Consider the following 17,281-nt stretch of genomic DNA (forward strand, 5'->3'; position numbering starts at 1 on the left):
AAATATCTTGTGACCGTATCTTTTAATTAAAAAAAAAAATCACAAAAAGTAAAAAGGAGAAAAATGTGGTCCAATTCAAGTCTGGCAAGGCCATTCTTATTACTATTGTGCAATGCTTGCTGAATGCCCATCATATATATATATATATATTATATAGGTATAATATATATATGGTGGAGAGTCAATGGATGAGATGAATAGAAACAATAAAGCCTAAATTCCATTAGCAAAGACTTCAGGCTTCTCTAGGGGAGTTTAGGGCTAATTGGAAATCTTTATCTTGTTCTTAACCTCACCTAAAACCAGCACTCTTTCCCCTTGAGTTATTTTTCTTCATAACATTTTTCACTACCTCAGAGTATGTATTTTCTGATTTACTTGTTTATTGTCTGTCTCCCCCCGAGAGAATACATGTTACCTGAAAGCAGGAATCTTGATCACGTCTGTATCTCTAACAACACAGGAGAATGAGTGCCAAGCACGGAGTAGGCCCTTGAACATTATCTTTTCCTTTCTCCAAACACCCAACGACAAAAAGGCATCTAGATCTGCAATCCTGGCCTGTGTACTCCTCACATGGCTGACCCCCGGGACCCAGTGCAGGAGACAGTGTCATCAAGTGGCTCCATGAGAGGTGAAGAAAAATGAAGCAGAAGGAAGTGATTTCCTCACGGCCTTACACGCGCCAGATACAGGTACCATTCTGATTTTTGCCCCTGTGCTATTGCTTAAGCCGTTTCTCCCATCAGAAATACCCACGTCTCTACCTACATGTTACCCCCCTTCCAGATCTCACTCAGGCTATTTCTCCTGCCCTTTGCTAAACTGAGGGGAACACCCCCCCCACCAGTGCTTTACAGCCCTGCATGTAACCATAAGCAGTTTAAAGTTTTCTTTTTCATATGAGAAAAATTTGATGCTCCAAATGTATTATAGGCTCCTTAAGCACAAAATCATGCTTTATGTTTCTTTTGAATTCCTCAAAGTAACTAGCACAGTGTTAGGCACTTACTGTGTAGTCAAAAAAAATCCCCGCACATGAACTAACAGATTTCCCATCCGAATCTCACCTCTGCTGCTCTGGCAAGATGCCATTTACTCCCCCAAGAATGTCTGTCTCTTTTTTCTCCCTCATCCTTCCAACTGCTATTAGAAGGACTCTCCAGCTGCAAAGATCTAAAATATGACCATCTCAGATGAGACAAAAAATTGTCAAGGTCCCTGACAGCAGCAACTCAGAAGGTGACATTACAGTCCAGAGATGTAAGCCCTGAACAAGTCATCATTCAGAATGTTTTCTTTCTTTTTTTTTTTTTAAAGATTTTATTTATTTATTTGAGAGAGAGAGAGAGAATGAGAGCTAGAAAGCACGAGAGGGAAGAGGGTCAGAGGGAGAAGCAGACTCCCTGCTGAGCAGGGAGCCTGATGTGGGACTCGATCCTGGGACTCCAGGATCATGACCTGAGCCGAAGGCAGTCGCTTAACCAACTGAGCCACCCAGGCGCCCCAGAATGTTTTCAAGAAGAAAAAAAAAAGGCCACAAGACCTAAGAAATACCCACAGCACCTCGTGAATGAAACTGAACCCTTCACCAAGCTGAGATCTGATGAGTCAGTTTCTACCTGAATGCTGCCCAATTTCAATGACATTCCCGCAGCTTTACCTGAACCTGGCTGGGTGATGTTCTAGTACCGCAGCCCATTCCAAGCTCAGCATCAGCATATGCAGGGAACTAACTCCACATTCTGAAGTGCTCAGGGTTCCTGGCAGCTCAAGAGAATAGCATCAATGCCTTTATTTTGCTTAAGTGCAGGAATAAGAAAGCTAAGATGGAACTCTTGAAATGAATTCTTTGGACAGACTTAAATATACCATGGAGAATATAAATTTTCTAATTCAAGAGCCATTACACTTCAACATTGATTTTACATCATCCTCCCTTTTCGTCCATTTTTTTATTCTTTACCAATCCTCTGCAGAGTCTAAAAGAGAAATGAGAAGGTAGTTTTCAACAACAAAAGTTTTATATCTCACAAAATACGATCTAGAAGCCATATTCAGCAAAGTGTGTGTGTTTTAAGTCCATCTTCAATTGGCTGGGGTAGGTGTAGCCCTCCTCCAGTTTCCCACCGGTAGACTTATCTTTAACCTTTCAGGTATTCTCTTAGACTCCAAAGAGCAGGTGTCAAGGATAAGACAAATGCAGTTTCAAGCTACTGATGAAAAGCAACAAATTCTTTATTCCTTGAGAATAGAAACATGTTTTCTTCTTTGCTCTTCTTAATCTTGGACTACATCACCCTAGAAAGATAAATGTCACCGCCCTTAATACTAGCTACATCTCAAGACCAACAAAAACTCTTCAAATCAGTAACCTTTGCTTTGATCTTCAAATCCTAGGACTGGGAATTGGTTGAAGTCAGATGTCAGCTCAGCCTGGGGGCTGAACTCTCCAACTCTCCCGAGGCGGGAGGGCTAGCCTTGGTACTTCTCTGGGTGTATTAAACATTTTGAAGTCTCCAATTGCTTCTATTGTATATTAACATTCATCATAATTATTATTAATTCACTCATTCAACAAATACTATTCTGATAAAGTACTGAATCCTCTTCACATAAAAAATACTAATAGTTTATTGACTATCTAGATGGCTTGGAAGCTTATACCCTCCCAGATGTGCAGACAAGAAAAGTCTTCCTTAAGCCCTAGGCTTTTTTTTTTTTTTTTAACATTTTATTTATTTATTTGAGAGACTGAGCGAGAGAGCACGAGCAGGGGAGGAGCAGAGCGAGAGGGAGAAGCAGACCCCACCGAACAGGGAGCCCGATGCGGGGGCTTGATGCAGGGGCTCGATCCCTGGACTTGAGCCAAAGGCAGCCGCTTAACCGACTGCACCACCCAGGCGCCCCAAGCCCCAGGCTTAACTCAACCTGATCATCCAACCCAGTTGATTTACAACAGAGAGCAGTAGTTCCCCACTTTTGCGGAAGTGTGGTTTCTGAATGTCATGTGGGATAACGTGAAGTCTAATCTTCTACTCAAAACTTGTCAGTAGGTAACCAACCAGCCCCCTCCTATTTACACTTGGCCTGAACTTTACTTTGGTCTGGTCATTTTAGCCCTGTGTACAGGTATTAGAAAGCCATGATAAACATTCCCTCCCCCCAGTCTTTAATAAAGGGAAGTGTCATCTCTAAAACTTACCTGCAAACTGTATCCTCCATAATATGTGATGAATGAATGAATGAGTCTGTAATATTTGATGAATGAATAATGAATGAATGAACGAATGAGTGCATGCATGAACAAGGTATCTTTTGGTTTCCACACCACTGAGAAGTCCATCAAGATCTCACTCCACAGGGTTAGTGTTCAGGTTCCTTCTCTGCCAGGACTACCAAAGCCCCATCATGAATTTCAGCAATTCATGGCACTGAGCATCATAAACAGCCTGAACAAGGATGCATAAAGTAGATCAGGCAGCTGAGAGGGCTTTCCTCACTTTATCACTGTGGGGTGTGGGCTTCTAGCCACATACACAAGGAAAGCTGAGTGGAAGCTTCAAGTACTAGACAGAGTGTTTGTGTCCCCCCCCTTAATTCTTACGTGGAAGCCCTAACCTCTCGTGTGATGACTGATATTTGAATGTGGGGCCTTTGGGAAGCAATTAGGTTTAGAGGAGGTCATTAGGACTGGGTCTCCATGATGAGATTAGTGTCCTTATACATAGAAGAAAAGAGCTCTTGCTCTCTTGCTCTCCCCCCACCCCCCCGCCATGGGAGGACACAACAAGAAGGCGGCCATCTGTGAACCAGGAAGAAGGCCTTCACCAGGAACTGAATCTGCTGGCACCTTGCTCTTGGACTTCCTAGTTTCCAGAAATGTGAAAAATAAACTTTTGTTTAAGCCACCTAGCCTATGGTATTTTGTTATGGCAACCTAAGCAGATTAAGACATAGGGCCATTTCCCTGTTATTTAAACAAGGAATCAAGAGAAATGGCAACAAACCAGTACTGGGGCAATAAAGAGCACCCATAAAGAATGTGGGCTTGCTGTCAGGGCCCAGCTCTGCTCCTTGGGCAAGTCACAACCTGTTTCCTCATCTGTGCAATGGGGCTAATAATAGTACCTATCTCATAGGATTGTTCTGAGAATTAAGTAACACAAACATACTTCCTGACGCTAGCAAGTGCTTGGTCAACAGTTATTATTTTTACAATGCTGAAGCCAGACACATGCTCTAGTTGTAATTCTTTCTCTTAGGGTCTGCTAATCAGAAGAAGCAGAAAGATGTAGTAGATGGAGCCATGTAGCAGTAATCAGAAGCCCTGGAAGTTTGAGTCCCTGTTTTTGACATTTTCTCATTGTGACTTTGACAAATGCCTTACCCTCACCAACCCCAAGTTCCCTTCATCTGTAAAAAACAAAACAAAACAAAACAAAATATGATGATATCTGTTCTCTAGGCCTCCATAGGATGGTTGCAAAAGTTGTAGTTGATAAGGAAAATAAAAGCACTTTGAAATCTGTCCAGAAGATGCTCACGCAGGAATACTGGAAGAGGTGAATTTGTCAGTATTAATTAAATACCTCTAAGGTTCTAAAACAATGTTTTCAAACTTTTTGATTGTAACCCATTAAAAGAAACATATTTTACATTGCAAACAGGCACACATTGATCACTAAAGCAAAAGCTTAACAAAATACTTCTTTTTTTTTTTAAGATTTTATTTATTTATTTGACAGAGAGAAAGAGAGAGAGCACAAGCAAGGGGAACAGCAGGCAGAGGGAGAGGGAGAAGCAGGCTCCCCGTTGAGCAGGGAGGCCAATGTGGGGCTCGATCCCGGGACCCTGAGATCATGGCCTGAGCTGAAGGCAGACACTTAACCGACTGAGCCACCCAGGTGCCCCTTAACAAAATAATTCTTATGTTTATTTTTAATTAGAATCTTTCCCTCCTTCCTTCCTTCTTTCTTTCTCTCTCTCTCTCTCTCTTTCTTTCTTTCAATGCAGGTCATTAATTGCACAAGGCTTGGTCCTAACTTTCAACTCTCACTAGGCATCAGAATAATTTTAAAAAACTGATGCCCACGCCCTACCCATTGAAATTCTGAATCAATGGTTTGTGGTGGGGCTGAGGTGCATTCTTAAGAGAGCCCCAGTTGATTTTATTGTACAACACAACTAATGGTTTCTAGCTCACAGCTAAAAAAAAAAACCACTGTGTTACTTATTTACATCCTGGTCTGCTAAATACTCTCTGCACCCAGAAGGGATGCCCCACCCCCACGGCGCCGAAGCTCTGCTGCTGACAGTGAGGGAGTGCATTACTCACTCAGTGGCTCTGGGGTGCAGGAGGTAAACACAGAAAGGCAAGACCAAAGCAGAGCCTGGGCTTTTTGGGAGGTCTCCTATCTCCGCACAGATGGCTGATAACCCCATGCACAGCAAAAACCGGAGTGGATCTGGATGATTCTTTAAAAAGTAAAGGGACCCCTAAAGAATTTGTTGCTTGAGTAGGAAGGGCTAAGGAAAAAAAAGGTAAACTGTCAGACCTTGCTAACATAGCAGAGAAAGCTCTGACCCTGGCATAGACAAGAGTCTCAGTAGATTCTGGAGATTAGCTCAGTTGGAGGGGGCTTTCCCAGCCTGGCTATCTCCTTCCCAGTTTAGCCCAGATGAAACAGAAAGCTCCACCCCCAGCTCACCCTTGCTCCACACAAGAGAGATGTGGGGGACTGACTGTCCTGTTCACCTGGCTGGAGTCATCTTCAGCCTATATTTGGCTGCCTAGCAGAACCAGGGCAAAACCTGGGCCAGAATGCAGAAGGAACCACGGGGGCAGAGGTGTCTCTGCCCTACTATCAGACACACAGATGGGATCAGGAAGCCTCGATTGGTTCTGTACACAGTGAATTAAATAACCAAAGCTGTCTGTTTGAAGCCTAGTCCCCGGATTTACTAACCAGACATAACACTAAGAGACTAAAAGTTGCCATTTACTGGGCACCTTCTGTGCACAAAGCACTTTATATTCATTATCTCATTTAATTCCACAATATCTCTTCAGACATGAGTTATACAAAATCTCAGGTTTAAGGAACTTACCCAGGGACATGCTACCATGCTAATGCAGGTTGATGCCCACTCCAGATCCCATGCTCCAGTCCAGAGTTTCTTAGCACTACTGACATTTCAGTTGGTCATTCTTTGTTTTGGGGGCTGTCCTTTGCATTACATTAGGCTTAGGAGCATCTCTGGCCTCTACTTACTACTAGCCTTAACATCCCTCTCCTCTCCAGCTGTGATAATAAAAAATGTCTCCAGACATTATCAGATGTGGGGAGGAGGGGAGGGGATTACTACTCTAGTCTAAACCACCACCATGCTGTCTTGTTTGCTGGTACTTTGTAAGTACATAAACAGCTCCTCAGAAGAGAGACAGAGCTGGAACAAAACACTACTATGGATGTGATAATCAGAAGACTCTAGGAAAGTACTGTACAACAATAATACCACCTTATGCTACGGTTATATATCACTTACAATTCACTAAGTACTTTTATAGTCATTACCTCCTTTCATGGCATATGACTGCACAGCAGGATCTAATTCCAAGAGTTAATCCACCTCAAAAATATGAACATTATTAAGAGATCCGTATATTTAGCCTTCTCCAAGAAATTGAGGGAAAAGAACATGTAGTGAAATCCACATGAATTCTTAGTCCCATAAGCCATTAGGAGAAAAAACTTTTGCACTGCATGGTCCTTAGGGAGCACCTTATGTGAACTCCTGGAGGACAAGTCTGTTTCTACCCCTGTCTCCTGCACATACCTGCCTAAAACAGAGAACTCTCACTAAATGTTGAAGATTTCATGAAACATCTATTTCACAGCAACCTCTAGTTATTTGATTAAAACTAAGATAAAATTCTTTTCCCATATTTTTACATCTCCCTAATTTATATTACAACAAAAATCATAGAATCGGAAAAAAAATTAATGTCAATATTTATGAAAGAGCCGAGAGCTTAGTGCCAAGTTATTCTTCCCTGTCATTCAACAAAGCAGATCGAAATTTTAGTTTAACTAAAACAAATGTGTGCCAGAATCATCCCTTTCAATACATGCCAAGAGAACGGTAGCTATTGCATTAGAATAGTATTCAACCGATTTATAGAGAATTATAGGAGAAGCTTCGGATTTTCACCGAAGTGTTACACCTAATATACAATAAAAATAAGAATGTTCATTTAAAAAAAATCTGAATTCAAAATAAAGCAGCTAGCAATGGTTGCTTTTTAAGGTCACTTTAAAAATTCCTGAGAAGCTAGGAGAGTAAAAACAAAATGTTCCCATTCACATATTCATTTGCAAAGCCCAGCAGAGGGAATATCATTATCTTGGAAATGGTAAATTTATACATGGTGTCAAAGGAATTTTAATGTAAAACTATCAATAAACAGTATTAATAACAAAATTAGCGAGACTCTCTTGAGCACTTATGTGTCAGGCACTGGATTCAGTGTTTTACATGCAGAAATCTCATCACAGCCTCATGGAGTGCACACTCATTAGCATCTTCATTTTAAGATAAGAAAACTGAGTCTGAAAGAGATGAAATCACTTGCCCAAGATCACAGATCAACATTCAAGCCCTGGGTGTATGAAGCTTCACGTTATATAACCTTAAAAAAAATTGGTAATTTAGGGAAAAAATGGAAAAAGGATATGTTAATTTTTCACACTGTGTGCCATGGAGTCCCAAAACTGAAACACATTTGCAGAACTCACTCTCTTCTCCTTACTTCTATATGGATCCTTTCACATAAAAACTCAAGTACCAGGCATTTCTGGGTACCTTTTTTTGGTGAGAAAATAAGTCTTTTTGTTTGTTTGTTTTGTCTTCTGTAAAAATGCAGTGATGGAATCTGCCTGGTAAAGAGTACCTTGAAAGAGAAAAGAAAGGCTTATTTTCTCCAGCCCAATAGGCCATAAGGTATAACAATAGATGATGGTACCAATTCTTTTTACATGCACATGAGAGCATATACACCCAAATAAAGGTTGCTTCAAAGCAATTACTTTCCAATCCTAAACACATTTGCATACCTGTACTGGATGCCCCTTTTAAAACTGCCAGTCCTGGGGCGCCTGGGTGGCTCAGTCGTTGGGCATCTACCTTCAGCTCGCGTCGTTATCCCAGGGTCCCTGCTTGGTGGGGAGCCTGCTTCTCCCTCTCCCTCTCCCCCTGCTTGTATTCCTGTTCTTGCTGTCTCTCTCTGTCAAATAAATAAATAAAATCTTTGAAAAAAATAAAAATAAATAAAACTGCCAGTCCTTCAAGAGGACTTTCATTACTTTAACAGGCATACTTCCTATTACAACCTCAGTTCCTCACCTCAGAAACCAGAGTTGATCCCACTTGGTATTTGGCTGTTTCCCAACTGAGGAAGGTTTGCCATCACGGAGGCAATTCAGTAAATGTGTTACAAACTCTGAAGGTAACTCCAAGGCAGGAGCTCCAAAATTATGCTCAGCAATGACAGCATCAGTAGAATCAGTCCACAGCTTACCAAGATGAGTCTCCCGAAGGGGAGAGAAATACTCATTTGAATGTATAAATACAGGCATATTTATTTTAACATTTGGATAAAGAATTGAAAGAATCAGCTAGCTACATCCAAGTAAATAAATATGCTGTGCAATAATGATAATGCAGATTTTGGTGCAATGTTCTGACCACCCCCTTAACGAAAAAAAAGCATGTCCTGAAATGATAGTTGCAAAATGAGTAAATAGTTTTTCCGTTAACTTGAATAATTATTGAAGAGCTTTCTTTTCATGAAGATAAAAAGAGGCCCAACATAAACTAGTTGCCAAAATAGTCCTTGGTCCTCCCAGGAAGCTTAAATCTCAGTGTGTGTCAGAATATGGACCTATATCTACAGCAGAGAAGGAAAGGAGTGACGATCATCTCTCTCCCCCTGCCCTTCAAAGCCCAGGAAACTTCCCGGGGAGAAATCCACTCAGTAGGATTCCTGGGGCCCTGGGTAGTCCTGAATTAACTGTTATATGAAATAATTAAACTAATTACCATACAAAATCAACCATATGGATAAGTTAATACACAATGTCAATATTATTTAACTAATTGAAGGAAGCTGGATACCCAAAATTAACAACAGGAAAAAAAAAACCCAGAAAATGTACTGGTCATTTGTTTATCTTTGGCACACATTTGGCTACCCATTCACTGAGGCACTAAGCAGCCTAGTGTCCTGCCAGTGACCTGGTCGAGGGTGTAGCACCACAGGGGTGGGTACCGGCTGTGAATATCTTAAGAGGGTAGTCAAAGGCCGTCCACCTTCCATGCAGGTAACTTCCTATTGACTTCAGTAAAGGAAGTCCATACCAACACAAACAATCCAAACTGTACACTATTTCTCCTGTTTACTCGACTGTGGAATGCAGTGCATATGTGGGTGGTGTGTGTGCGTGCCTGCACGCCCCACCCCTTTGCTGATTTTCCTCCAGTTTTCACTCAGAAACAGCTTCTCAGAGAGTATAGGAGAGTGGGGAGCAAGTAACACAAGTGGATCTAAGAATTAAACACACCTTTATGATGAGTTATGCCTAACGCACACACACAGGTAGAGCTCTGCACATTTGAGATCTCACTCCTTAACTACTCTTTTAAGCCCAGACTGTTCTCAATGGGTCCCTAGGCAAAATCACTTGTAACCCAGCTTAGAAATAGGAGATGCAGCAAAGATCTCCTCCGAGCCCGCGGATCTGCCCTCGTCGGTCTGTGCTCCACGGCCCACAGATGCACTGGAAGCTGCGGTGCCCCCGCTGCCTTCAGGTCCCCGCGCCAGTTAGCGAGCTGCGCCCCTCCCTAGTCCCTCCCGCCCCCCGTCTGTGGTGGCCTGGTCTTGCTTTCCGGAGTGAATGCCCTCTCCAGGTTTCCATGGCCCCATTCCACGGAGAGAGTACGTCCCCTAGGTCGAGACGTTCCGCGAGTCCCTGCCTCCTCACCCCCGCCCCCAGCCACCCCAGATCCTCCGCCGCGGCGTTCCATCCCTTCGACTCCCTATGCTCCACAACGTATCCCCCGCTTCCCGCGCCCCCTCTAGGAGATGTCCACTCCCTCCTTCCCCCAAGAAGCCACAAGCCTTGCCACCCTCCGACCCTTTACGGGGCTCCCCTCCCGCCCCGCCCGCCTCCGGCTTCCGCCCCGCCGCACTCCCCTCCCGTCTTCAGTTCCCCTCCGCCCTGCGGAGGGCGCCCCAAGAATGCCGACAGGACACCCTCGTTCTGGCAGCGAAGCTCTCCAACGTCGCGGTCCTGACCCCTCAGTCCTCCAGGCTCGGGCTCCGGGAGTCCCCAACGTCTGGATCCTGACCTGCCGCCTCACTCTCAGGGCTCGGGCTCTGAGACTTCCCAGCACCGGCGCACTGACCCCCGGTCCCCGGGCTCGGGTTCCTCAACGTCGCGATTCTGGACACCCCTCGGGGCTCGGGGTCTGGGGCTCTCCAACCTCGCTGTGCTGACATTCCTCCCCCCCACCCCAGTGCTCGAGCCCGAGGGCTCCCCAAAGGCGAGGTCCTGACCACCTCCCTCCCTGCCCGCCCGGCTCGGAGCCCCCGACTCACTGGCAGGGGCGGCGGCTGAGCCCGCGAGCGAGCCCAGCCCAGCCCGGCCCGCACTCCGGCACGGGTTCCCGGCTACCCGCTTCCCGCAGGCGGCTGTGACTGCAGCGGGCGCAGCACAGGGGAGCGGTCCGGGGGAGGGGACCGCCGGGGGGCGGGCACCGCCCGACTCCGCCCCATCCCGGCTGGAGGCGGGATGCGCAGACCCGTGCGCCCACCGCGGCCGGGGTGCAGCCTCACCGAGGAAGTTGACTGACACCTCTTCCTTCCACCCCGGGTCAGACCCACTCAGCCCCCTTTCAGCTGGGGAGGCCCGAGGGCTTGAGAGAGAGACACGTTAATTACTGTCCTGTCGGTTCGAAGAACCCACTCCAGGGGGCCGTTTCCGAGGGTTTTTTTGCTTTTTGGTTTTTTTTGGAGGTGTTTTTGGAGGAGAGAAACGGCAACAACAACAAACTTCATCTTGGATCTCAAGACCGATTCACATTCTGGCCTCCCCCACCCCCACCCCCACCCCTGGCCTCTGCACATTCAGGGTCTATTCTGCCTGCGAGATCCTACACACCAAGGAGGGCCCTTGCAGACACACATTTCCACACCCCTGAGATACACCCGTGAAGTACTCTCCTGTGACTATGCACCACACAAACACACCTCTTACACTGACAAGCGAGGAACAGACGTCTCTTCCCCTATATCCTCAATCCACAGTTCCCTAGCCAGTCCGCAATATCAATGATCTCCACTTACAGGGGGACAGGGCAGGAGAGGAGATTCCACATCTGGCCCCAGACTAGCTCTCCTCGCTCGCAATGTCTGTATTTTACCAGGTCAAAAATACACTTTAGATGTAGGAGCATCAATTAACAAATCAAATTGGCTTTGCTATTAAAAAGCAGTCTCCATTATCTGGAAAAAGAAGAAAAACGGATCAAATCCTGAAAAGATGGCCTGAACCAATGCTCCTGGAGGAAGAATATTTGATTCATGTCATTACTTTTCTGAGACCCTCCGGCCTAGCTCTGGTTTGTTGAAACCTGGCACTTTGCCATTAGACCACCCCTGCTCCCACGACATGTTTAACAACACCTCACATTTGCACTGTTTTCACTTTTCAAAACATTTAAAAATCTATTATTGTCTTTATCTTAAGCAAAACAGCATGAAGCAAAGATAGTAGGTTTTCCAACAGGGGTTATTTGAAGTTCATAAATGAAGACTTTTAGATCCAGCAGTTCAAGGGCCAGGTTTGAAGCAAGTCAGGATTAGGAAAGAGTTAAGGGCCTGGTCTTCAGGGCCATTGGTCTTCCCACAGAATCATGGGCCCAGTACACATAGATACTAGTGGAAATGTCATGGTAGGCCTTTGGCAGATTTGCCCTCTCTGTCTCTGCTTCACCCCAAAGTGTCAGGGAATTCTCCTGTAGTCACAAAAACCTAAGCCCTCAATATTAACAGGCATTTATTTTTTGGCCAGAGATCATAAATGTACAGCAGAGCTGACTGACAGGGGATAAAAAGTCCCTTTTTTTCCTCTCTCTGCCACTCTAGAAACAAAATTACAGGTCAGCAAATATGAAGGCCCAACCACGGCCTCAGTCCAACTGAAGCAGGCTGTCGGTGAGAGCTGAGGACTCTTGTGAAATGCATGTGGATTATGTTTGCAGCTTTTCTTTTCCCCTGAGAGTCCCTCCACCTGGAGCATGCAGAAGGGTTCTCTTGTCTTGAAAGAAGACCTACGAGTCCTTTAAGGCTTTCTCAGCGTCACAGTAAGAAAATGGTAAGTGGGGACACCTGGGTGGCTCAGTCGGTTAAGCGTCTGCCTTCAGCTCAGGCCAGGATCTCAGGGTCCTGGGATCGGGATAGAGCCCTGAGTAGGGCTCCCTCTCAGCGGGGAGTCTGCTTTTCCCTCTCCCACTCCCCCTGCTTGTGCTCTTTCTCTCTCTGGCAAATAAATAAACTCTTAAAAAAGAAAAAAGAAAAGAAAAGAAAATGGTAAATGTTCCTTTCCTATGAACCTCTATCTAGGGGGCAGGCATGAAAGCACAGCCGAAAGTGTAATGGGCGTCAGGCATTTTCATCTGGGGGCAGAGAGTTCTGTTTACAAGTGGTGCCGTCCAGAGCCACGAGATAAGGGAGGTGGTTTCTCATTCATCTCGCCTTTTTTTCTTTTAAGTGTGGTAAAATACTCATAACATAAATGTTACCATCTTAAGCTTTTGGAAAAAACTTTTAATTGTGGTAAACATAATATAAAATTTGCCACCTTAACCATTTTTTAAATGTACAGTTCATTAGTGCTAAGTACATTCACATCCTTCATGCCCTTTAAAACTACGTGGATCTCACACTAGCTTCTTCCATTTTTTTACTTGGAGGTGATGGCCCATTTCAGTTTGGGCAGTACAAGTGACATTTTGGTAATTCTGGAAAAAAGAGTCCTAAAGTGACCTTACTATTTTTGAATTAATAAAAGCCTCCTGGATCTTTCATAAAGGATAGTAAGGGTGGCCTTTAGTATATAGAAATTCACGGCCAACCTCCCTCCATGTAACACTTTCATCTGGCAACAAATTTTGACTTGTGTTTTTTCCAAAAGCTGGAAACAGGCAAGATGTGGGATATTAAAGAATTTCCTCAAAAAAGAGAATGTTAAACTGCTAACCCAATCAACATTCTATCAGACTCATTCCCCGTTCAGATTGCCCTTGAGACCCACAGACATAGCCAATATATGGCATAATTAAAAACTAGATATGCAAGATTAAGGAGCTATTTTTGTCCCAAACTCTAACAAAACAATTTGGTCCATTTTATGTTGTATACATACCACACTGACATTGTTTTTCTATTGCTTTCACAGTGTGTTTACATAGCATTGTTTTCCAAGAAGCTCAAAGTGCATGCAATGACACTGTATCCTTAAACTTCTTATATTTTATGTGAAGTAGGAAGGAGATAGGAACTGTTAGCTTTAACAGTGACATGGAGAAATTGAAGTGTGCTATAGTTACATCATCTGCTGGAACATCTATACTGGTTTATACTGGTCTATCCTAAAAGACCTACTCCTGAAAACTCATACAAGAAATAGTGTTATTTAAAAACACTAGTTATTTTTGGGGCGCCTGGGTGGCTCAGTCCTTGGGCCTCTGCCTTCGGCTCAGGTCATGATCCCAGGGTCCTGGGATCGAGCCCCGTATAAGGCTCCCTGCTCTGCCAGAAGCCTGCTTCTCCCTCTCCCACTCCCCCTGCTTGCATTCCCTCTCTCGCTGTGTCTCTCTCTGTCAAATAAATAAATAAAATCTTTAAAAAAAACAAAAAAACCCCCACTAGCTATTTTTGTTTTCTTTTTACATCTCATAGACAAACTGAGGGCTGTGAGTTTTTTCACTATCATGGCAGAGAAAAGGAGAAGCACTTTGCACCACTAACTTATACCATACACAAAAATTAACTCAAAATGGATTAAAACTTGAATAAGACCAGAAACCATAAAAGTACTAAAAGAAAACATAGGTGGTAAGCTCCCTAACATGGCTCTCGGCCATGTTTTTTGGATCTGACTTCAAAGGCAATGGCAACAAAAGCAAAAATAAACCAATGGGACTACATCAAGCTAAAAAGCTTCTGCAAAGCAAAGGAAACCATCAACAAAAAAGAAAAGCAGCCTACTGAATGGGAGAAGATATATGCAAATGATATATCCAATAAGGGGTTAATATCCAAACTACATAGAAAACTCATACAACTCAGTAACAACAACAATATCCAAACCCCAGATAATCCAATTTAAAAATGGGATTTAAAATGAGAAGATCTGAATAGGCATTTTTCCAAAGAAGACATGTAGATGGCCAACAGGCACATGAAAAGATTCACCAATCGTCGGGGAAATGCAAATTCAATTCACAATGAGATACCATGTCACACCTGTCAGAATGGCTATTATCAAAAAGACAAGAAGTAAGAAGTATTGACAAGGATGTAGAGAAAAGGGAACGCTCATGCGTTGTTAGTGGGAATGCAAATTGGTGCAGCCAATATGGAAAACAGTATGGAGGTTCCTCAGAAAACGAAAAACATAATTATCCTATGGTCTAGCAATTCCACTTCTGGGTATTTCTCCAAAGAAAATGAAAACACTAATTAGGAAAGACATATGCACTCCTACATTCATTGCAGTGTTATTCACAATAGCCAAGATATAGAAACAACCAAAGTGTCCATCAGTGGATGACTGTATAAAGAAGATGTGAGATACACACACACACACACACACACACACACACACACACACACACACACACACACGGAATACTACTCAGCCATAAAAAAGAATGAACTCTTGCCATTTGTGACAACATGGATGGATCCTGAGGGTATTATGCTAAGTGAGATAAGTCAGGCAGAGAAAGACCAATAGTGTATTATCTCACATATATGTGGAATCTAGAAAACAAAACAAATGAACAAACAAAAACAAGCAGAAACTCATAGGTGCAGAGAACAGTTTGGTGGTTGCCAACGGGGAGAGGGGTTTGGAAGTAGGTGAAATGGGAGAATGGAGTCAAGAGGTGCAATTTTCCAATCATAAAATAAATAAGTCATGGGGATGTAATTTACAGCATGGTGACTATAGTCAATAATATTGTATTGCATATTATATAACTCTATATGGTAACAGAGGAAACTAGACTTATTGTGGTGATAATTTTGCAATCTACACAAATATCAAATCATTATGTTGAACACCTGAAAGTAATATAGTGTTATACATCAATTATACTTTAATAAAAAAAAGTTTGGGCTTGAAAGTCAGGCCATCTTGAGTCTGAGACCTATTACCATCACTTAGAGCCTTTGGTACTGTACTTCAGGCTCCATATCTGTAAAATGGAAATAATAATTATACCCGCTTCATGTATTTATTGCTAGGATTAAATGAAATAACATATTAAGCACTTAGCATTGTGCTTATCACATAATGAGAGCTTGATAAATGTGGGTAAAAAAGCAATGGCTTCATGTAAATGGTTGCTTATAGGATCCTTGTTCTAATACTTTCTACTTGAAGAGAAGATATACTTATTCCAGTTGACTGCATCAGGGTAATTTGGAGAAACTTGAATATATGTTTTTGTAACCCTGAAGTCAAATCTATCCATTCCTTAACATTCCATCATCAGACATACACACTTAACTCTTTCTTTCTCTCTTCCTTCCTCCCCCCACCCCCCTTCTCTTTCTCTCTTTCCCTCTTTCTTTCTTTCTTAAGTAGGCACCACACCCAGCATGGAGCCCAACACAGGGCTTGAACTCACGACTCTGAGATCAAGACCTGAGCTGAGATCAAGAGTTGGATGCTTAACGGACTGAGCCTACCCAGGCGCCCCCACACTCAGCTTTTCTATTTTCTAAACTGCCAGCTGGCCAAGTGGGGAAACAACCATGATACTAATTTCACACACAGGATTCTAATGAGTTGTGGTTGAATAAATTAAAAATAAAAATAAGAATAATGGTTTTCTTGTATTGTGTATCTCCATTATCTTATTTAATAGTGGAATGGTAGGGGTTCATTAATTTGATTTCATCTGGAGAGGTTTATTCCTTTTTTCCCCCATTTTATTTCTTAATGATAACAATTAACTAACAATTCAGGAAGCAAACCAATTAACACATGTAGACAAGAGAGACAAAATACAGCAATTGCTCCTGGGCATGTGTGAGGTTGTGTGGCCTTGCATTTGACCTCCCACTCTTTTGCAACTCATGCCTGGTCCAAGAGCTTCAGATGGGAAACTATAAGGATGAATGATAAAATGAGCAACCAGTTGCCCTTTATATAATCAATAAAACAATATAAATTCCTACATTCCAACGACATGTGATGTATATAAGTGTTAATTTTAACATTTGTTCTAAACAAGACTTAAGTTTAGAAGATACAGTTTATAATTGGGTCGTAATAATTGAATGGCAAATAGAAGTGTGGCTATTAAAATATGAGGCCTTCACTTATTCTTTAGAAGAATGAAACGCCTCAGAGTAAATAATGGGGTTGCCCTCCTCTTGAAACATGCTAACAATTAAGTTTCTTCCCTTCACTTTGCTCCCGATTCTTAGTCATTATATCCTGGGGGAAGGAGGAGGATGGGCAATCCCTGATCCTGGGGAAAATCAGAGGAACTGAACTTCCAAGACTGAGGTCAAAAATTTGGGGAAGTAAACATTTTTTAGTCTGCCCAATTCCAATTCAATCTGGACTGTGTTTTAAAGGGAAATTTAGGAGGGACCTTTCTCAGCTTTAGGACTAGAGAAAAAGAGTCATGTGAAGTCACCCAGGATGGAAAACTGAGGCTTGAACCTCTGGCCTTTGCCAACTCCCCCACTGGTGTGTTGCAGGCGGCAGTATACAACCCCTTCTAGCTCATTTCTGTCTATCATCTATCATCTAAGTCAAGTTGATGAGCAAAGGCACAGACCATCCTTTGTTAAACAGTCATGGGGTAGGGCCAGAATCCCCTACAGTGGCAGAATGTTCCATCCATTGCCTTTTAGTTGATGTCTGTCTGAAAGAGACTTATCTTGGCTCTCAGTTCTTTTAAAGAGCATGGAAAG

The 17,281-nt window shown here is 43.1% G+C and overlaps 1 protein-coding gene across 4 annotated transcripts in view; it reads right to left on the reverse strand.

Moving 5' to 3' along the window:
• PAQR8 (progestin and adipoQ receptor family member 8) overlaps nucleotides 1–17,281 on the reverse strand; it is an 89,911-nt gene that overhangs the window by 28,015 nt on the left and 44,615 nt on the right. The window contains exons 2-3 of one of the 4 annotated variants that reach the window (XM_088023943.1): nucleotides 8,118–8,287; nucleotides 7,867–7,954 (exon numbers count right to left, since the gene is read on the reverse strand). The gene's annotated coding sequence lies outside the window, so the exon portion shown is untranslated. Of the gene's footprint in view, nucleotides 1–7,866; nucleotides 7,955–8,117; nucleotides 8,288–10,660; nucleotides 10,777–17,281 lie in introns of those variants that run through there. The other 3 variants (XR_015768346.1, XM_028097546.2, XM_028097545.2) reach the window with 3 other exon arrangements.

Source organism: Eumetopias jubatus, unplaced genomic scaffold (assembly GCF_037043125.1).
Source record: "Eumetopias jubatus isolate StellerSeaLion01/CBP00866 unplaced genomic scaffold, mEumJub1_p1.0 scaffold_6, whole genome shotgun sequence".
Lineage (NCBI taxonomy): Eukaryota > Metazoa > Chordata > Mammalia > Carnivora > Otariidae > Eumetopias > Eumetopias jubatus.